Genomic DNA, 24,855 nt, shown 5'->3' with positions numbered 1-24,855 from the left:
TTTCTGACAAATGACAAACCATACTATTACAATATGTAATGTACGGTTTGAACGGGGTATATAAGATTCACCATTAATCGGAAGGCTATTCGATCGGTGTTGCGACCAGGCTTTGTCTACATAATTAACATTTAGTATGGTCAAACACGGTCGGTCTGTGACTTAGAATATGCTTCATTCTTCAAACCTCTATGATACGATAACATATGTCATGCACGAGTTGAACCTGAAATAATGATATGTGTAATCATTGAATGTGGTCATTTTCTTGAAGGAAATTGTTCTCTAATTTGGTACCTCAACTTCCGTTATTGATCTTACTGTTGGTAGAATGCTAATGTATATTATGTATCGTTAATAATTTTCATGGACATCGAGCTTAAGATACTTATAAAATGCATTTATGTATTATGTTTTTCATGCCATCTGTATGACACAAAATTGCTTCTAACATTGAAAAACTTTCTGGATCATCATAATTTGATCTAAATGGAGCAAATACGTTTTTGATTGAAATCCTTTATTCAGATTAGACAGTCATAACATAAATCCAATCCGATAGCTTTAAAGTCAAGTCCTTGCTATACGACATACGTATACTTTTGAAATCACAACCAGATATACAAACGGAAAAAAGATACGATATAAGATAACACAGATTTTACGGTTCCTTAATTTTGAAAGCAACTTTTGAAAATTACGATTTTTATCATTAAACTTATATGGAAAATGTAAAAATGAAACAGTAATTAAATAACAAATGTTATAAAAACAAACATGACCAAAAAAAACCTAAACAGCACATAATCATTGGCGTCAAAAAAATCTAATCTAACACAAACAAAAACAAGCTAAAAACTAAAAAAACCTGAAAGTCATTAAAATAAAACTGATTTCTTAAGTGCATTAGCTGTTGTTAAAATGTTAATTGGCCAAAATTCAATAAATGCAATGATAATGCCTTTCAAATATGACTTAATGTAACTCTTATCTCGCATCATATCGAAAAAAGAAATACAACATCGATATATTGCACATTACTTTGTTTAAGGCGATTGTATAGAAAGCAAGATAACTTGACACGAAGATTTTTATGGACAAAATCCTTCCAGACAAAGTAACCCCATCAAAAGTTGAACGGGCGGATAGTTTAACCCCATTGGTGGGCGGGCATTTTTTTCGGACAGAATGACCAGATCAAACGTTTCACAAGTAGATAGTCCCCCCACCCCCTCTGTTATGCTTATACTCTCCATTGAAAACACACTAGCCATATTTTAAAATGTGACAGTGTCGAAACACTCGAAAGCCTATCACTAACAAATGAGAGACACATTACATCACTAGACACAAAGATACATTGCATAAATGTATGATATATTACAATTAAGAGTTCATGTTCATGCATAACTCCTCACTAACCTTTCTTGTATTTAAATATATATACACAAACTATCAATATAAGGGTAGCATAAAAACCTGTTGAACCTTTCCGCTTCTTAATAACAAATGTTGGTAATGGTCTGCAAGTTTTTTGTCCTATTTCCAGAGCTTTCAACTACATTGAATACTTATCAAGACTTCTGTATACAGGGTCTTACCGTTATCCTCTTACAATATCTTTTTTCTAGACCTCTTGGCTGACTCTGGAGCAATGCATTAAACTATTTTTTGGCAAATGTTTACTTCTAATTGCATGAATAATTAGCAACAACCTTTTCACCCAAGTAAACACCGATGTGTACCGCCTGAACGGGTCAGTGAATTTAACGTTTCAAATAATTTGCGTGCGCAATTTAAAGCGGCTTTTTATAAGACGATTTAAGAAAAACCAATGAAAACTTCACTTGACTTCAAACTTTGCGGGGATATGAGTCTGCCTCTTTAGTGGTTAGTTGCACAAAATGTGTAAAAGTATACATGTGTACCCATTCCCTTACGGAACAGTCGGATTCTTTTATTTTTGAAGTCGATGCACAGGCTTATGCAATTGCTTTTCTTGGTAGATTTAGGCGGAGTTATTCCACGTTTGTTCAATGTTTCAATAGTTTGAAATGTTAAGTTAATTTACACCCAGTTGTCATTTATTACCCCATTCCCTACAAAGTAACCTCTGTAGACAACGTACGGTTTTTGCTGTCCAAACATCGATAAAATGTCATTTTAAAATTGAGTTTATCTCAGTATTTGATGTATCAGAAATGATTCTCCTAGTAACTTATAAAAATGTAATTTTCCAAACATTGTGAAAGTGGGATTGAATAACATGGTGGTTGTGATGAGTAGATTGACAACGTTGAAAGACTACAGGACAAAATACCTATATAATATATAATAATACCTATGTAATATACCTATATCAGGCGTATCTTGAGTCATATCTTGAGATCGAGGTTTGATATTCCGATCAAATCACCATTAGAAAAAGACACAAAGAACACAGTTATGCCTTGCTGGTAAAATTCGCGAAATTATCCAAATGTATTACATCTTTCACACCTTTCTTTTTTCAAAATGTTAAGCTCATGTGCTTTATTTCATACCGGTGTCGGTCAAAAGTATGGGAACCAATACATGCCAGGTCCAAAAGACTCAGTCAGAAAATGTGTAATTTATGCAAGCCATGGAGCAGGTATTCTCAACTTTATCTTTTAAAAAATAGTGATGTATATTAGTAAAATGAAATTTAAAGACTTAAAAAAATACATCGGGTATACATGTTCAAACCTTGAACTATATAATCTTTATATGTTTGTTGAATTCAACATAAGAAAATCACAAAAATAGCCATAATTAAACGTTTTCAGACTTGGCCTTTGGGTACCTGGCCATTCTGGTACTGGTCATTTTGGGGAAATGGGCCATCTAAATGCGCATTTTTTAATACCTCATAGGTTTCATTGTGCCTTCTTTGGATTTATTTGAAAATATTCACAGACACATTAAACTTCATAGAAAAGATGACATCTTCATTCCATCATAATGTTGTACCCATCTGATGTTAGAAATGTTATGGCAATGAATAATGTTGAATTTACAATTGATGTTTGGTGTTATTTACGTTTTTAAAGCAAGTGCGATGAAATATATGTTTAAAAAAATGATGACTCAAAACAATGCATATTTTAATTTTGATAAAATTCATTCGTTAAGACATTTTCGTACATCATTTTTAATCCAAATATGATATGATTTGACATTTCGACGTTACACACAAGTGTCTTTCAATATCTATATAATATACTATTGAGTAAGATTTTTGAATATTTCATCATGCACTAACGCACAAATGTATTTTAGTGTAAATACTCGGAGAGTAGTTGTAATTTGAAAAAAAATGCTTACTAACATGCACGTCAAACGAGAGTTAATCATACATTATACGTACCATTTAAAGCAATGACACTCTTGCCTGTTATTGCTAACTCGGAGCTTCTACAGATGTAGTTCCCACTGTCATCCATACTGCTATGATCTATCTCCAACTGACTATGTATGGTCTTTGTTTCCACAATCCGGCATTTCGCTATGCTGATACCCTTGGACTGGTTAGGTTTTATTTTACTGCCATCTTAAACGAGTCAATATCTCCCGGCGGATAAAGTTCCCCGGTTGCATTACATGTCAATATAATTTGATCACCTTTTTCTACATAACTTTTGCCCGTGATTTTGATAGCTTTAACAAAATATATGCATCATAATTGTTTAAGCAAATAAAAATATGACATTATTATAGGTTGTTCATCAATTGAAAGCTATAAACAATTTGTATATATTTGTTAAACAGAGCAATGATCTTTAATTTTAGGATCGGTAACTTGGGATATCTTTGCAGTTTTAGCTGTGTCTTAATATGATCATTACACTTAAGCTGTTGCTGTCTTGTATTTACGCTTCATTTCCGTGCAAGAAAAACTACCAAAATTTTACCCCAAAGAAGGAAGAAGGTACGGTCAGAAGAAATCGTCTGCTTGCAAGACAAAATTGGGATCGGGTCTAAACAAATAGGGTTACACCGAACACAAGCCTTTTATTTTACATCTTTGACAATCCTGGGCTGAACATTGATAAATTACTGTATGTATACGCACCTTCTGAGCTTGGAGCAGTTCAATCTGCAAAAAAAATCCATGTTTAGTATACTTTTTAAATGGTTCATTATGACATACCACATACTCGTCAATAGCGATGTGGTTTCTTGTTCACGAGAATAAGGTCATACTTTGTACAGCAAAATTTCTTTACCAACACACATATAACACTTGAAACTGGGCATAGTCTTACCCTATTTCCATAATCGTCGTCGGAGTAAAATAATAAACCAGAGCTTTGATCTGTGCTAATCATACCTGTGCGTTAGCATTGGTTATATGTGTAATACGTTCAATATAAATTGTGTGAAGAGTCTGAGCTATGGCCCCAATTTCTCGAAACTTCTTAAGCTTAACAGGCTTAAGTAGCTTATTTCAATTAGCCAAAATACATACTTAAATTGAATCTTGATAAATGAAAAATGGTTTAATGTGATTTTCGTAATGATAATTCCTATACAAAGTATAAAAACTCTTAAAGAAAGTAATATTAAGCAATTTATTGTAAACCAAAAATAGTGAGATTAGCTTAATCCTGCTATAAGGGACTTAAGAAGTTTCGAGAAATCGGGGCATGGTCACTGTTAAAGAGTTTCCAAGACGATAACATAGACATGACAAATCTCAGGCAAACTAAAACGAGAACATTACCTTACCTAACACATTGAGCAGCACATTTCTTCTGAGGTCCTCCTTTGTGAACATCTGACACTCGTATACCCCTGAGTCGTGCGGCTGCACATTGGATATAACAAGGGTATACTCCTCCTGATGGGGCACGTGTACCACGCTTATATCCGGGTCGTCCACGAAACCATGTCTCCGAATGTAAGTGCAAAGTCGGAGCTCGCATTTTTCCATTTCAGCTACAATTGTACGTAAATTCGTGCATATCTTTGATAGCCAATACAACGATAAACTATTGTTCAATAAGAAGACATGACATATCGGTGTCATTTTAGCTCATGCTGTTACAACGGAGTATGAATTATCTAGTGTTTTATAACACTTGTGTTCCTCAGCAGTTCGCCATTTGAAAATGACGCCTAATCAATGCTTTGCTATAAACTTCAAACCAGGCTTACAGCATTTGTCTATAGAAGTCCGTAAATCATCGTGTAATAAATAGTTGTCGATAACCTGACGTGTTTATATAGTGTAAGACTTTCATGAGTCAGATATGCAAGATGCACTCACCATAAATTATTTAAATATAAAACATATTATTTGTTTAAGAAATGGATTCCCATACTGATTGAAGAGTTATCTCCTTTATAAAGCACATGCCATTTTTAGTTTGTCTCCCCGTACAACAGTAATGTACATGTATGTACTACCAGTTGTCATCAATTCAAAACAGAGCCATGTAAACACAACACCTCCTGGAATGAATAATTCGGAATCATTCAATATTCATTTTAGAATAAAAGAGTAGCCTACATTCCTACCATATTGTATAAGCATGCTCTATCTCTCCAATCAATTATATGACCTTTTATTTCGAAAATTATTCCTGTATGCCTACAATACAATCTATTTAATTGGGCGGATATATTTTCTAGCAGAACAGGAAAAGAATAAATTGAATCAATAGATAATCTCCCTTCCGGCACTTGAAAGGCGGAAGTGGATGTTAACAGATGGAATGAGAAAAATGGATAGAGACTTTCTGTTTTCAATTTTCATTTGCGTATCTTCATAAATACATCAGTTCGTGATTCTACACAAACGAAATACTTTGGCTTAGGGTCATATATAAGACTGTATTAGGTTTTCTCGTTGTTGACAATAATTAACAGCACTTATAAGGCTTCAAAGCCTTAACTACTTTGTTTTGTAAGTAGATTGAGTTTGCATATAGGATGAGCATGATGAAGACAGATGACGAGGAGTGGAGGATTACCAAAACAATCGGGTCAGGATTTCGCCTGGACGCGAGTTTTTATCAGTTTTACATGTTTTACTTTCACCGATCATTCTAACAAGGAATGGAAAAGTGGAATAGTTCGGCATAGACAACATTTTTGCAATAGTGGTTAGGTCTGAATGAATGTTCAAAGATGAATCCTTCGAGCACAAGTATATCCAAAGTTTGAAAATAGCAGTCAATAGCATGGTTTGAATGAATTTCAATTTGGGGCTTATTTTGTTTCTTGTATAATTGGCAAAGAAATGTTCTCAAGCGTCATTAACTCATTCGACCCTACATTTCAAGGAATCTGTGACAATAAAATGAGTGTGCAGTTCGTATATTAAAAGTTACGAGATAACTAATAAACGTCGTTACTTTTCAGGGTGTTTTTCAAATATGTTTATTTTTTGCTAAAACATAATTATACCGTACACCATTTTATCTTGTAATAGTTCGTAGCAGTGCTGTTCCTAGGTCTATAACTTAGCAGCAGATATATACTCTTTAAATCCTTTAGTTTACCTGTTTTGGCCCTAGGTTTGTGACAGAACAGCTGAGGATGGCGCGAGCTACCCGGTACACAGTGATGTGAGATGGGGTGTCGTTATACACCAAAGCTGGTACGTTGACGACGACAACACTGTAAGTGGACAACAGTAAATGTCAGATTGTTTTAGCGTCCCACAAATAAAAATAAAACCTACGCTCTGAACATTAAAGTACAGTTTCAAAGTCATCTATACATACAGAATAGGTTTTAAACATGCACGAACCCTATTAATTAAACTCATTACGTTATTGTGCAATTTTCAGTACTAATCATAGGTGAAACTCTAAGAAAGGATTCAACCTCGGTTCCCATTGACCCTAAGTCCGACATATTAACCTTTGAGCAATCGCCACTGATTAAAGCAATAATCTACATCATGTCAAAGGAGCCAAATATAGGTAATTGTACTTGACTCAGACGCTGTACGAGTGAAAAAACACGAAACAATAACTTCACTTGCTAGAAGGATGCAACCAGAGTATAGCCCGAAGTATAAACACACCAATGGCAATCAATATAGTTCCATGGGAGACAGTTTGGCAATAAACAATGGTCCTTACTCGGCGGTTTTAGTCATTCATGTCGGATTAATAAAAAGGTTCCTTAATACTTATTGCACGGGCACGTTTACGTGTGGACCCCTTTTGGTGAACAACGTCATTCGTCATGATTACTTTAAACTGTCATTTACAATAGCAAGAGGAAACAGTAATGAGACTGATGCGAATGTCAGCTTATCTGAAAGTACAATATTAAAGATAAGTCTCGGGAGCCATCTTCAAACAAAATTGCTACTTCCGCATGAACATTTAAATCATTTCCGTGTAACTACACGCAAAAATACACGTCTTGTTCCGCAATTCATTTTCATGTCTGTGATATTTTTAAAAACATGTCAATACGCGGTCTTGACTCTTGTGCACATAACAATAACGTGGACATTTTTTTGCTTGTTTGACACATTCAAGTATTACATTCCTTAATATTGAAATGTACATACATATCATGTCTATATACTTCAGAAAACGCACATCAAATAAAACTATGTTTCTTCATTGCGAGTATCCTGCTTACTCATTTTTAGAATCGCAATGTTATAGACGGAACTAAATCTTTGAACTGTTTAGTTGCATCTGATCTCAAAAAACAAATAATAATACTTTAAAATACATACGTTGCGTTTAGATTGATAGTCAAGTTATTATAACAAGAGGAATTACTTGCAGAAGTTATAATAAATACTGTGTTATATGGCTCCAATCTGGTTGGAATAAACCATCTTGAAAACTAATTGTATTCGTACACCAAGAAGACATCCCGCAATGAGTAAAAATCTACAACCCTAGATAATGTTTTCTGTATTTATGACTCTTAAAATGATTGCTGGCGACTGGCAGTATCCATGTTCATTGACACATGCAAACCTAGACATGACGTGTAGTATAGATGTGAGATAGCATGTAAAGGTGTTTGAAAACTATTTGAAGGTTTGTTTCTCTGGTGCCAGTAATATGACTGTAACATTTGTATACGTAAGTAACATTTGTATACGTAACAAAAATGGCGTGTTTTTGAGACCATTATGCGACTTTCAGACTTATTGTTTTTCGAATTCGACCGGACGGCGCCATCTTGGCATTGATTCATTAGTTTTAAATAAAACCATTAATTATGTTTCGGTTAAAGGTTTAAAATTACCTTCGGAACAAAATTGAAATAATATTCAAGGTTAAAAACCGTAGTTGAATGTATTCTTTAACGTTTTAGTCGAATTTACAAAATGGAGTTAGTTAGAACCTCAAATTTTGAATGATATTTGTATTTACAATAACGTATTTATTCTCTGTAAACGAGATATAAGATAACATCATATGTTTAAAACATTGATCTATCGAATAAAAAAACATAACTATATTACAAATACAGATTATTATGAAATGACTGGCAGTTAACCAAAATCCAAACTGGTATTCTCGGACTGTAAACGAGACAAGACTACAATTGTGATGATAAAGCCCATCGTCAGTATATTAAACACATAAAAATGTATTTCTGTCGGCATTACACTTAGAAACTGATCTTACTGACGCAGTTTCAAACGACACGACTGAAGTAAACTGCAGTAAACCTTCCAAATCCAACGAAAGATGGAAGACATGGTGATTTACCTATCACACTACCTTTTCTAAAAACAACATGAATGTAAAAATGAACACAAGGATGGTAAGGAAGCACACACATATTTAAAACTCTAAAACTGTGTTGCGGATCACCATTATCCCTCTCGAAACCATTTAAACCACGATGCCATTATAAACAACTTCCTATGATGGTTGCATTAACACCAGCAGAAACAAATAACTATCCTCTAACTTTTTAGTGACAGCTAATTATATAATGTAATTTCGTTCTTGTTTGGCCCTAATACGAATTAGTAAGGTTTAATTCCGCTTTATCTCATATAACTTTAATTTCAGTTGTTTTAAATGCCACACTGATATAGTTGCTCAGAAGACTTACTTAATATATTGTATCAACAATGTTTAAGCACGAATATGACACTGTGTGTTTCCTTAGTGCTTCATTGTTGTCCTGATATTGGAATATGTCGTTCAATATAGAATACAATCTGATATGCATACCGCATTATGAACAAGTGTGTCACGGTTGAAGATTGTAGAAAAAATTCGAGAAATATATATCGATTTCAAAATGACGACGATGTCCTAAACGATCACGAATCGGAATCATTGCATATTTTGTGAGATAGATTTGTTTGATGTAATATAAAGCCGCGCGACGAGAGAGTTGATCATTTCAAATATCTAAATTGTCATATAAATAATAGAAACTCATTTTAGAGAAATTCTCTGTTTCATTGAATAACTACTTGCATTATAACGATCAAGTAATCATTGTGTGTTGTTTATATCTTAAATTTGACGAATACTCTTTGCTTGTGTCAGTATTGGTAAGATACACACAAGTATTCCTCGTAATGGCGCTGGACATTCGTATTAACAAAGATTGATGGAGTCATGGGCTATTTCAAAATAAAGAGTCTCTTTTCATTAATCCACTTCTGGATTTAGAATATATTTAAGAATGTTGCCAGCTATTATAGAAATTGTCAGATATTACTCCTGCCCTGTTAGATGGTTCATTCTCGGAAGGCGACTACATACAGCATTACGTTATGGGAAGCGAAACGTATATGAACTGTTTACAAGGTAACACACAAATGTTGCACCGTCACTTACGGGCACAACTATTTTGTTCCAATAAACCGTTTATAATGCACATAAAACGTCAGTATACACCGCTATAGAATAAATTAAGCATAAACTTGTTCATCATGGTACCGATGATTTCCATCATCATGGTCTCCTTAAGACACAATACCTCTGTTGCGATGAGTGGTGCGTAGTCCGCAAGGTCAGTTATTGTAGACTCACATGACCTTACAACCTCGCTTTACATAGCTAGTAGCCTGTGATCTTGTATTGCAAACAAGTTATTTTGTAACAATGAATCAGAGAAAAAGCTTTTCAGATCACTGGCACCAACAGCTAGCAGGCGCTACAAATATGTTGCCTAACGATATCACGAAATAATGAAAGCAGTTCCTAGCTGATATGAACATAATTAACAACAATAAACAAACTAAGTAGCCTACTATCTGATGTAATTACTTTCTTGTCAACATTGTTCATGAAACGTTTATTCTGGGCCACACCAATCCTCAATGAAGGCAGATGAATTCCGGGCCTCTAAATAACAGCGGCTGTAAATAGTCAACGTCATATTCGCTATCGCAAAGGCGACGTGACGAATGGCTTCCGACGCCAACAGTCACATAACTGCCTTTTGGGCTGTCAGCACAACTGTTTTTCGTTAATTACTAACACAGTATTGGCTGAAACGTACATATTAACACGTATCAATATAAATCAATAAAGAACCTTGTAAACATACAATACATACTGTGGTTTGTTTACAAAAACTAAGTCAACGGAATACAGGTTCTGTTTGTTTATTTACATATTGAATTAATGACAATTGTTTGTTAATAAACATATATAAATGAAGAAACATGCACTCTTTTTCCTTTTTTATTAGATGAATGGATATATATATTATATATTTAGTTTTTATTTGTTCATAAACACATGTAAAGGAATATTGTATTCTTGTTTGTAAAAAAGCAGAAATTCATATATAGTACAGTTTGTTTGTTAATTGAATTCAACCGATGATGATATTTCCTAGATTGTTTATTGATATAAGGAAACAAATAAAGCTTAGTCGTTTTTGCTAGTCAAAATAATTCAATGAAGACAAGGCCTTGCTTGTTTCTAAAATGTAAATCAATGGAAATTACAGGCATTTATCTTATTAGTTTAAACAATTACTTTGTTGTATCATTTTATTATTCATTTTAGTCCTTTAGAATCATTTAATGCAATACTTTATATTTTTGAAAATAAAAAAACAACTTAAGTCGGTAAAAAAACAGGCATTCACTGTTATATTCTTTCTACGTGTATCTTAACAAAAACTTCGTCATTGCTTAAAATCGTGAATTTCTATGCCAGAAATCAGTGTTAAAAACCACATCCGTTCATAATTTGTGCAGTTTTTACCTCAAGTCCTAATTGTTTATGCGAGGTAAACACAAATAAAACATAACATTATTGATTAAAGACTCCTTATGATTAATGGAACATTACTGCTTAGAAATCACACTTTAATACGAACCTCCATTGAAAATTATGGTTCTTAATTCAGAGATATAATTAGAGAACAAAAACTTGAGTATAATTTATGTCTTTACTTGAAACAATGGTTAAAAAAGGACGGTTCTTTGGTACTCCATTAATCATTTATGCCGAGAAGGTAGGAATCATTGCAAACCACAGCACTCCTAAAATTGTATGCGAGTTTGTGGTAGTTTTCATATTTAATGGCATGAGAGCCATCCCTCTAGATTACGTATTTACAAATTTACCGGCTGCTAGAAAAATTAAAAACATTCCCTCTGCATATTTCTTTCTTTTAGTTCCATAGAAATACATTTAACATACACTGTTCAACATAGATTGCTCATAAGTATATATTTAATCCATCTGTGTTCCTTTCTTTGCCAAGGACGTGCATATTTTGTGTTCAGTTTTTCGATGGATGGCTCTTAAATTTTTCAAACTAGATTTATAATTAACAACAACGCAGATAATCCATTCAGAAAACTTGCGGAGGTATATTTCGCATATCGAACAAGTTGTTGCTATTTTGGTAGACGCAAGCAAAAAAAACAGGGAAATGCTTCAGGAAGGCAAAATAAATGACATGAAAATAAATTAGTTTTAATGAGCAATGAATAGATACGGTATGGAATTTTTTTTTCGCAAGAACAAACTACAACCAGAGTTGAATAATTTAATATTGGGTTAATTGAGGCTGATCATTGAAACAACGGTAACAAGCACACTACCTTTGATTGCCAAGACCAGCTTAAGCAGTTTTGTGTTTACTATGTAAAGTAATATAATCAATAAGCTCTAAGTCAATAAGAATGGTCGCACTTGGGGCCGCAGCTCAGCAAATCGCCTGAAAAAAACAGAACCAAAGACAGTATCTGTAATAATTTAAATATGATTTTATTGCTAACGTCACTTTCACAAACATATAAACTAATACTAGGGTAGCTTGGAGGACCTGGATATACCCCAGTTAAATCTTGAGAGTTATCATTGACCTTTCAAAGGCGTAACTCCAATATATATGTCTTAAATTTTGGAGGAGATTAACGTATATTATTACAGTGAATATGGTAAACATTCTACTGAACATGAACAGCCAGGCGTAAGGGCGTAGTACCAAAGATTTTATTAAATGCAAGTGTTTGTGGAGCCAGCACGCTTCTAGTCCAATTATGACACAAAGACAACTAACCAAACATTTCAATGTATAACAAAATATAGTCAGCAACCAAGCGTTCTAATATAAAGAGGCTCTCATTTGTCCCCAAATGGGTTAAAACAATTCTTAAAATGGGAACTTTTTTACCCATTCATTCATAATATTCAAGAAGAGGAAACACACAATGTTAAATAGCATTCCTAGGAACAAGTTAGTTTTTTTTATATATCCGTACATGATATCCTCATGATGCCAAAACTTAGGCATAATTATATGGATATCTGAACAAGAGGTATAAAAGTGTGTGCTTTACAATGTTTTGACATATTTGTAGGCAATTGTTACGGCCAAAATGCCACAAATGGGGTTCCTGACAATTTATGAACACACTTAATGTAAATCATGTGTTTGTTCTTATAATATAACTGGACTGTTATCTTCGGTGGTGCATGAATCGTATTCATTAAAACTCGATAGAAATCAAACACACTTGTTGATATATAAATTAGTATTGTTACCGTATAATTATCCATTCCGCCCCTTTATATTACTCTGCGCACAATAACACTAATTGATGCTATGCACTATATGCATATTTTTACAATGCGGTGTCTGAATTACATCTTGATCAGTACCGTACAAACTGATGTTGCAATATCTAACATGGAACAGTTACAATGGTCACTGCCTTTGAACTTTATCTGATTGGCTGTTCTATTAGAAGGAGTATAACTATAAACTCTTGTTCGCGGATCTTCAATCGAACTTGTTTCGTCAAGTTGCAGGTTTGTGACTAAAAATTAGGATTTTTGTTTCAGCAGAAGTAAGTTAAGTTTGGTATTTCCAAAATTATATTTAGGTTTGGTCAATCCCAGAGCGAGGCTGCGAGGTAATACAAAATATTGAAAACAACATGCCCCTTTTTGCGCGTATTGACGGTCGTCCTACGTTTATTCAACATTCGATTTGTTTACAAATAAAAACACAGTGAACTTGAATTATTTAGGTTTGTTAAGGAATCCGTTATTAGTTTTCTATAAATAATTTACTAGAAGGATACGTCACATCACTGGAGGTTAAGAGAGGCTCGCATGGGGTTTATAATTTTCAATAGACGATAAATAGCTGAAAAAATATGTTTTAAAAAAAGAAATATCTTGCACTTAAATTTGGAGTTTGCCAACTGATAAGATATATCCTGATCTGTGCTGCTTTGTGAAGAAAGTGCGCTCGCCTTTTTCGCCGATATTTGACGGATATTTTCAAAACCTTTTTGCAAAGCCAATTATTTGAAGTTAATTAGAACGAACAATGATGATGGCTGATACTGCCGCTCCTTAGTTACCAGCGTTCAAATAAGTCACCATTTTCTAAGACGACAGCATAACATACTTTACGAATACAAATCAGATTCGGTTTGACTGAGACTGTTCAATGATATTACTGGTCGATGCAACACTGTCGACGCCCCCTAGCAGGAACAGAAAATAGATAAATAACTATGGTATATATTATTTCCTTGGGTTTTATTTCATGTTTATCATCGGTTGTTTTATTTCAAGAGTTACAGATTCAAATAAAATGACCCCGAAGCACCACACAAATAATTAATAAACAGTATTATCGAGTTTTCTAACATGGTCATATGATTAACTGATGCAATTTCTAACAGATTTTGCCAGTGGCATGCATGCCTAACTTTAAAGATACTAGCAAATTGTATGACGAAATATAATAAAATTGTCTGTGTATGAAATGGCATACTTTGCATATTATCTCAGATAACTCAAATGGTTGATTCCTTAACATGGATGTCATACTAATCCAATGGAAACTGAATGGACACGTCCAGTAGCCTAAACAGACACGATTAACCTGTTTAGATACCCATGTTACAAGGCTTACAGAGAATAGACGAGAGACCTCACAGGGACACAACACAACAAGGACAGATAACATATACCAAGTACATTAAATATCTCATTTATACAGAGCTGGTAACCATCTTTGGATGGAAACAAAACAGGCGTTAACAGGGGGTTGAACAAGTATATAACTACTTTAAAATACACGTTATATTGAACAGATATATAAACAACTGGCCTAAATATCACATCTCAAGCTCAACTCGATTTGACACATACCATAAAAAGAAACTAAAAGTCGTTTATAATATTACTCGTTTTGAACAAAAATTATTTCATAGAACTTGCTAGTTAAAAACTTAAGTCATGAATCCAAAGAAAAAACATATTTGTCAGCACATAATTGTAATTCAGTATATTGTTTTTGACAATTACTCAAGTACATATTTTGCTAAAGAATACGTGTTGTCTTTTAAATATTGACAAAAGGTTTGCATCAACACGTTCAATTTGAAAATACGTTCTCAAAAAGACTAAAACATACAATACAGTCGAATCTCAATGGCTCGATATTCTAGGGACCGGCCAAAATACTTCGAGCCTCGAGAATATCGAGCCAAGCGGGATTGCTTACAGAATGTTTTATTCGTTACAAAAAGTCTTGTTTACCTCGTTTGTTATTGGCTACGCAAGAGAAGAGAAGAGTATTTATTGGACATAGTTACACATCGTAAAGTTCGTAACATGACTCATTCGATACATAGAAAATATCATTTGATTTTTTTTTATTTATTATAAAAAAAACATTTTTGCGAAAACAAGACACAAGCAATTTCAAACAGTGGGTAACGCAAACATAGCTTATAAGTTATATCAAAATGCATTGAAATTTATAGATGGATAACAATTAGAGACAGAACTTAAAGTGATGACATGTTTATTCAAACTGTTAAACCATTTAAATTTGATAATAATTATAATACCAGTCAAGCAATTTTAATCGATTAGCGCCTTGTGCTGAATGTAGCCAATCAAACAAATCAATGTGTGAGATTCTTTACTGAACCCGCGAAAATGACATCAACCCAAGCAAACAAAACAATGTGTGAAATTCTTACTTGGGACCGCGAAAATGACTTCGAGCGTGGAGAAATATCGACCCTCAAGATATCGAGCCATCTGATCGAATTTTATATGAACAAAGAGTAAAAAAAATCGGTCCTTTTAATCTGGTTCGAGCCAACGAGGATATCGAGCCATGAGATATCGAGCCAACGAGTTTCGACTGTATTTGGAAGCATACTATGCTTTTATATTGCAAATTAAGATTGAGATGGACAATCAGATTTGACTTGGGTATGTTTGTGATATTTAGGCCTGTATTGCAATTCTTTGAGGTCTACACAGCAAAAGCAGTTGATATCAGAACTCGCGATCACACAACGTTATTCTGGGATCTGAAATGTTCAATATGCATTAATAAGTTATAAATATAAAAACTGGGATGTGAGCGAATGTTCCAACACTAAACATCAATTGTTCACGTATAAAGTCTGTTTTCTGAGGCAATTTATTACATATTCACACCATATTTTAGCCATTTCAAAACAATAATAGTGTCGAAACATGTCTGTCTGGTCTAGCGATCACTGATCAGCATTCTTGTGAGGTTAAAATTGGTCTTAATTGCTAGCATCTTGAAATAAGTGAAACATTTTACAATCACAAGAGCCGATCCACCGAGTATAAGCTTTGTTAGAATTGTTTTTAATGAACGAACCTCGGACAGTTTTCGTAGGAATCTGATTAATCCAATAGTCAATAGTTTAATCATCACGCTCATTTTGAGTAAATATTACCTTTTTTGAAATTCATTTTAAATACATATGATATTAAAACCAAGCTGTTGAAACATATTTCATGAACTTAAAAACACTTCGGCGAAAGATTCGTTAAACGTCAATAAGCTTATTTTTGATAACGTTCAATGCAAAACAAAGACTTCGAGGCAATTTAAAACGTACGCCTTCATCTAACTTTTAAAATAAATGGAACCTCGTGGATTTATTTCAGAAACTGTAGTGCCACTTGCAATGATTCATATGCGGTGCATATGACTCAAGTTAGCTCAAGCAATTCAATAGAACTGCATTTCAAAACAAGAAATTAAGAGCCATACGACGTTGTTATGTGTCATCAGACTTTTTGTCTGGGCAATTGCCATTGATGAACTCGAAGAGTTGATTGATATAAATTAACACTCACTGTGAAGGATCGTCATGATTAACACGGAGAGTTTAAGATAAATTTCAAAATAAAGTTGATAAAAATGTCAAGTTAGATATGTCAATAATAAAATAGAAACTACAAGCCTAATAGCCAAATCTTTAACGCAGACCCTGTTAAGAGACCCAAGGTCAAGGCCTTATATACACTTAAGTCGCACACCGTATTGAAAACAAAGACTGACTTTGCAGGAGTTCACTGGGGGTTTGGAGCGCTTCATGGGGACAATGGTTTAACCAATTAAATGTTAAGAAACGGTAAATCATTGCATCATATAGCAATCTCTGTGTATGACAAAATGCTTAGAACAGTGCCTTGTATATTTGAAGAGTTAAGCATTAAACATTGTAATCAGCTGCGCCCTATCATTTACCAGTCGCCAACTTAACTATTGCAAGTAACTACCATGTTCTATTATTCATACATATTCGCAAATCCTGATAGTATTATTCAATTGTTAGCTTAATTGACAACTAGCGGCTAGTGAATTACTGCAGTGTGGATGAAAGTGTAAACTTATTTCTACAAATACCAACCTCCATATAAAACATATACCACCAGACTATCAGGCAACAATTACAACTTATTGCATTCATTTTATCTCTCCATATCAGCATATTCAGACAGTTATCAAATGTCTGCTCGAATACCCTCCGGAGCAACTGGAGGTACGAACGTTTGATTAGTAGTCAGTTTTCCAAGCTTATAGAATATATCCTCCTCAGTGCTTCAGTCCCTTTATTGCCACTAAATGCAAATCCCATAACATGTTTAATGGAAAACCCTGCAAGATATAGTTATGACGAAGTAAATATGAAGGTTCATTACTTGGTAGAATCAAAGAGCCCAAAACGCGAGCAATTATTGACAAGTGCGGTCATAAAGAAAGGAATATACGACGTCTGAGGATGAGAAAGGATAAGCACGATATCAATCAATTATCACGCGTAGCGTTTTTATTTAGCCATGATGAAGAAGTGCAGGAAAATCATACCCATAATCGAGGCTGTCAAAGAAACAATTATAACTTGTTGTTTTGCAATTACCTTGGGACCACTATGAAGATCTTGCAGATCCACCTTTTGCGAAATGTGTTTCATTGAGCAATAAATTCGGTACAGGTTATGTTGAAAATCTAATGTTGTATAAAGTGGCATCTCGTTTTAAAAAATGTACAGTTTGGTGCTTCGATTATGACTTAAAATTATATTACGAATGCCATATTCAAAGCTGTACTATGATTTAAATGAAGCAATGCAATGCATTAGCTATAATCGGTATTTTAAATTTGATTTCTTAGATGTTGTATGTTTATTGATATAGCAGACTTTAATTGTAAGTATCTTCCATGGCCGAAAGTGTAAGATAGGTTCATCTCAATCCGAGAGTAGGATGTTTTGCGGAAACGAAGTTTACCGAGTTTCCGCAGAACAGCCCGCGTGAGGGTTGGGATGAACTAATCTTTTAATTACGGCCATGGTAGATGCTTTTTCTACCTCATCAGTTAAACAAAATATAGTAAAAAATGTATTTCAATTTATGGCTTACTTACGGGAACTTTTTTATCCCGTGCCCATGGGCAATAACAGGATTGCCAGTATGGCCAAATATTTGGATATACTTATCTGGGGTGGGATAAATTAAAACCTATCGTTATATTACAATTACAATCCATGCTGAACTTATCGAGATCATCACTCTTGAAATATAGCCGGCTATAAACAGTTATGAGACACATATTTATTTTTTTAGCAAAATATGTACTTGAGCCTGGACGTGGCCTCCATAACACACAGCAATCTGATGAGCTATGAGAGAATGCCCTACAAAGAGGAAAATATTTCAAATTATGTTATGCTGTTGTGTGGTAAATGAGTTATGGCTGATATTCAGGACGTACATTTTTTTAAGAAAAATGCGTCTATTTTATTTTTCGCTAATTAGGGAAGATGACTAATCACCGTCAATTTTGGGATTTCCTTACTATCACAATTAAGACATATTAAAATACAGTATTGATCAATCTTTCAATTTGTATTATTTGTTAAATGGCTGTGTGATAGAGCGTCATGCAGTTTGCATTTCGTATAGACTTGTCAACCATTTTATAAAGCATCGTTATGAATTTATATACATTTAAAAGTCATAAAAAAATGTCGACTGCGTAGATTTGTTTGTGGTACTTCAAAATCATTGGTTTGAAAAATATATATCTTAAGCCGCTGTTATGGTCGTTGTCAATGCTACAACAACAGTCAGCATGGCCTTTAGATCAAACTACCTAACGCAAAATCATTGACATAGCAACAATAACACAGATACTGAAAGGATGTCCGTTAATCTTTATTGAAATTAACTCGCATGTTTAAGTAATAATGAGAGCATACTCGGATCTTGAAGATATGCTTTCATAACAAACAAAGTACCAAAACAAAACAATAACCCGTATTAATATAAATATGATAATATTGATAGTTTAATTTGTCTCAAAGACATGTGAATTTGGTAAACAATACACGAAGTGAACTGGAATGCTTTCTTTCAGATATGTTTATATTTGAAATTGTACTTTTCAGAGTAACGCTACTCATACATCGTTTACCACTAGAAGGGTTCACATATGAGCCTTAGTGGGTGGGAGTCGCACCCGGCGCCTTCTCCCTTTCCTTTAACTGTCCAAGTTAACATGTTTATATCAATATCATAGAACATAACTAAACATACATGTGTTTAGACTGAAACTAACACAAATTGCCTTAATTGTCATATAAATAGACCCCCAAACTCTATACCAACATGTAGGGCAGGATGCGGAATTCAAAGGTTACGCCCGTTTGTAATGTCGCAAACCTTATCAACAGGATAAAAACGTTTTGCAACATGCCAATCACCCGGCTGACCGACCACAAACCAAACGACTCCTGCATATACCGTCTTTAATCTTGATGTTGATTATTCTTTCTGGTCATTTGAATTAAAAAAATCATGTGTGTACCTGATCTTAAACTGATCGTATCAAAGATGCCTTGATACGCACTATTCTATAGATATAAGGAAAACCGTGCATATTTTTCACTTGCCTAATTTTTTCCGCTAACTGCATCAATAACAATAAGCATGAGATTCTTCCGCTTGGATGAATTGTTATTTGTAATTTTGCAGATAAAGGCTTTGCTGAATGATTTCGAGCACAGAATGCAAAACACATGTTTATAGTTCAGACTAGAGCTGCAGATAAAACATGCACTAGTCTGCTTACAAATAAATATAATTGCAATGTGATGATGGTTTCGCAAAGTATACGTTTCTCTTTGATTTAGCAGACATTATGAGTTTAAGATAAGGTATTTGGAACCAATAAAGTACCAGTGAATGCCATAGTGACGGCCAGTGTACTGGAGGACTGTATGCTTGCTGTGGATGCAATGTTAAGTTAGCCTGGGGAAGGCAGAAGTCACGGCCGGTTAGTTGACGGGGCGAAATCGGTCAGATCCAAAACGTTTGTAGAGAGCAAATTAACACTATAGTTTGATACAAAAGATTTGGTTTCTGTTCCTTGGTATACAAATATGTTTTTCCCTTTTTTATAATAAAAACAATGAGCACACATACTGTGTGGTAAATGCTGGAAATAAGTCAGTATTAGCTTAGTATACATATATTTCTTGCATTTATACGTACTCTCCCATCCTTAATACATTTTTAAATCGCACTGGACAGGACATAACTACTGCAGTGTTTTTTATATGTATTTTCCGGATGGAAGCCCCTTATTAAGCAGCACAAAACGTTTTCTTTTCTTTTCGATGATTTATGAAGCAATCGCACTCAAACAAAGCAAAGTTCTTCAGCTGTTTAATCCTGAAGCCGGATACAGCAAAACTCTTTTTTCCGTGACAACTTTCAATATCATTGAAGAAAAATAAATATTACAGAATATCTAAATGAGTACGGCACTCAGAGTGAATGTTCTTTGTTAGTGATAACATTATTCGAATGTCATTAACGTCATTTGAGTGAACAAAAAGCTCAGACAAAGCAGAAATGCATTAACAAATATTGACAAGAGGTCTTAAATCAATGTGGCAAGAAGTCCATAGGGACGTCAACAATGACTATGTCCATAAAGTCATTGTTGACGAAAGACGCTAATTGATAGCTTATGTTTTTAAAGCCCGGAAACATTTTATAGGGTGAACTATTTTCCAATAGAGAAGATAGAAATAGCCTCCTTTTCATCTTCGATCACTCAGAGATTTATTCCAAGGAACAAGTAAAGGTTAAGTGGTCGCAATTTTAAAGATGATTTCTTGAAGAAGCACGCGTTGGCGTGCATGCTTTTTGTTTACAAATGTTTGTTTTTTTCACAACTGTCATGTTTTAACCAGATTTTCAAAGAAGATGTGCTGTTAAAATCCATCAAGTTGAAAAGCCCATTCCTTTTCCAAAAGTATCAACATAATCCGCCTCAGTTATGGAACGGGAAAGGAAATGTTGTTAAGTTTTATTTCCCAGTATATATATCTTCTATACTAACCTGATGTATAACAAAGTGTCTAAAATGAATTAGTCTGAAATGAATTAGTAAGTATACCTACTAACAAATATTCCTTCCAAAAAGCGATCGTGGATACGTTCGTTGAACAGATGGTCCCAATAACTCCATTTCATTTAGGTATATTTTTTTTTTTGATTGCTTACTTAGTACTTAAAATATTCTGTAAAATAAAATACCGATATAACATTCTAAATATGGCTAAGGCAGTTTGTAATATTTGTTCGGTATAATTTGTACATATTTATTTCTTAGCTCATTAAACCCTTTCGAAGGATAAACACAAAATACTGGGTAACCAAGCATCCAAGATTCGTATATCTGTTCCAGGGATACCTTTAAAAGTTTACTCATTAATACAAAGGGGCTGTGAAAATCAGACTAATACTGGTAGTCAACGTTTTGCATACTCTGATGCAGGATCATTTGATAACAAGAACAAAGAAACTTAACTTTTCTCACTTCAATAAAGTTGGAAAAAATACAAAATGAGTTTAAACTGTTAAAACTTTTGCCCAAGAACAAGGCATGGTGAATAACATATTGCTAGCAAAAGCGATGTACGATATGGTGAGGCATTAATTGGTGAGTTGATATTTACTTAGTTTTAAATTAGTGAGGTATTAATAATGTGAGGTTTTTATTAGTTAGATATGAATTTGTGAGGTATTATTAAAATGGTATTAATAATAGAGGTTTTAATTTGTGAGGTATAAATTAGCGAGGTACTGCTTAATGAGGTAATAATTAATGAAGTATTACTTTGTGAGGTATTAATAATTGGTGTAATTATTAATAAAGTATTATTTTGATTATGTTTGTCTGTTGTCTGATTTTAGTAGAAGACGTACGCATAGTTTGCACATAATGACATAAAGTCACTACGTGAAAGAGACATGCAAAAAGGTATCTTATAGTTAATATAACGTAAGTAAGCAAGATGCTGTCTGGGTCTCTTGATATTGAAACTAGAGCTGTGGTTCCCTAGCTTCAGTGAAGGTAGTGGGTACTCAAATAAGTTACATGTCTTTAAGTGTAACAAAACATACTCGATAGACTGCCAAAAAAAACAAATTATTTCAAAAGGTACAATATCTCTCATTTCTGTCTGTCGCCTGTTTATTTATTAATGAAGATAAATTAGGATAACATGTTACTAATAGTGGATACAATCCACATATTGTATTGTTCCAAAGGGATGGTAATTAAAGCCATTGCTCTCGAATATATGCATGCAGAAAATGTAATAGTGATTTCGTGGTTTAGTGTGTCGTCTGAGTAGTGTCACTGTCTTGATTTTAAGTTATGATTTACTCTTACTCTAAGGTTTCGAAATAGTGTTGATCAACCTCACACTCTTAGCCATGGAAGATACTTTTAATCTTGAATATGAGTATTATTCTTACTGTTTTGTAATATTTTCGCTTTTGTGGTTAGCCGGCTTACTTTGCAGATATATGTCTTCTACGGAGTCTTTAGATTTATAATTTGTAAGTTTTAACATAGCTTAATTTCAGACCTCCAATAATTTGATAAAAATGGAATGCATTACAAAGAACATGCAGAATAGAAGAAATACGAAATATTGTCAATTGCTGTGTTTTATTCATTGGGTTAAATGAATACCAGAATACATTAGAAACATGATAACAAACTAATCATATCAGTGCGTATTCATCCATCTTGATTTCATCTTTACGTCTTTCATTAGCCCATACATCGTCAAAAGTAGACATCACATGCGATGCCCTTGTAATATAACACAAGGGGTTGTATCCAATTTGCATCCAATGCATTTTAAATGTTAATACGTTATGAACTATTCGAAACCCGTCATATCTCGCTGTAACAATTAAACAGAATGAAATGTATCATAATACTGACTATTATCTTTTCTTTTGTTACATGTATATTGGATTATTTGATTAAACGCACACACTTACTGCAATTCCACATCGAAGTACCCAAAGAAGTCTCCGATTTAAGACGTTTACCGGTTGCATATGCATTTCTGCAATTATTACTAATTAACGACAGGGAACATTTGTTTCATAACATGTGAACAAAAGCCTTACTGCGAGGAAAACATAAGTGTACAAAAATATGTTATGATCCATTGGTAAATATTTGATCATATGTAATACATTATCCTTCTTCATTTTTGGTGATTTAAATTTTAAAGACTGTTTATAAAACCCAACGATTGTCCCCTAATGTGATACATGTTCCTTAAAATATTTTTATCGAAACGCAGTTAACGCCAAAACGGGGTTACACCTGGAAGTTAAGTCTTTACTGAAACGGGGCCAAAGAGGTCGAATGTCCACGACGTGTGTGTCTGTGTTTAATCAATTGCCAGATCTCGGCGTCATACAATGTACACAGATATCAAATTATGTTTTGGACCTTTGGTTTACATGTCATAATACTAGTTCATTGAAATCCTAAGATAACTTTCTTGAATATCCCAACATTTTAATACTTCAAGTTTTAATTTCAATTGAAAAAAACAACATTCCTTTGGTTATTTTTAACAACAACTTGCTAAAAAGGTGCTAGTTAACTTATTCAAATTCTAAATCATCTTGCTTCACTCACCTATAAGTAAATATTAGAATTGATTGAACATAGAAAATCGTATAGCATTATACAAAGAGACTTAATTAGCCACCTACCAAGACGTTGCAAAACGTTCATCAAAGGAAAAAATATCTTAACAGTATGGGTTAAAATGCTTGCTTTCAAAATTATATTTCTATAATTATAGGCTATGACTCAAACTGATCATATTGTAACATGTGAGTAAAAGCCAGCAAGCAGACAGATCGCTTTCAAAAAAATTAATTATGCCTGGGATTATTCATTGAATGTTCTTAATATCGTAGTCGTTATTTCAATAATAAGAATTGTATTCAAAATAAACTATCACTGCATGTGAACCAATGAATATCAATGAATATCAACGAGTTATTGCCGCCGCTTTGGTTCACGTGGGGAACATTGATTGTCAGATCGCATACATCATTTATATTACATCTTAATATAACACCTTACTAACTACAACTGTAACTGCGGAAGAGAAAAAATAAAACTTTGCAGCAACCTTTGTCAGTTTATATAGAAAGTTTTCAAGGAAAACCCCCACATTGTGCATGGTTTCATATATCGTACATTGGTTCAGTGCAGAGTGCTTTTTGGTACTTGCAAAAATGCAAGCGCATATTTTCGTAATGATGACACTCATTTTATTCTTGCACAATTCATCAATACAGGAATTATTTGAATAATGTCACAGCAAATCGGTTGAATAATTCATACATTGAAGGCCTAGATAAAATAGATTCTAGTGTCTCATGCACACTTTTAAACAAATGTGACGTGAAATCGGAATGTGTTTACTGCATACATAATTGCATTTGATTTTGCTAAAATGATAGTCAATTATCAATTAATTAATTAACATATTATTTGGTAAAAAGTCTTTCAAGAGGTTAAAGATCAATTTTCAACCTGAAACGCATGTCTATGTGATAAATGTATCATCGACCTAAGTAAATAATAACAGCTTCAAACAATACATATCTTTAAATATAATGTTTTAACGTTGTTTCCGACAGACGGTGTTTACGGAATACAACAATTGAAATGTGATGTATAAAAGCTAATGCAGATCAC

At 33.7% G+C, this 24,855-nt stretch overlaps 1 pseudogene; it reads right to left on the bottom strand.

The window, feature by feature from the left end:
- Nucleotides 1-1,611: 1,611 nt before the first annotated feature.
- On the bottom strand, nucleotides 1,612-6,885 carry LOC128225749 (cell adhesion molecule 2-like; annotated as a pseudogene).
- Between the last annotated feature and the right edge of the window lie 17,970 nt (nucleotides 6,886-24,855).

Source organism: Mya arenaria, chromosome 3 (genome assembly GCF_026914265.1).
Source record: "Mya arenaria isolate MELC-2E11 chromosome 3, ASM2691426v1".
Taxonomy (NCBI): domain Eukaryota; kingdom Metazoa; phylum Mollusca; class Bivalvia; order Myida; family Myidae; genus Mya; species Mya arenaria.
This window is presented reverse-complemented; position numbering and strand designations above follow the sequence as displayed.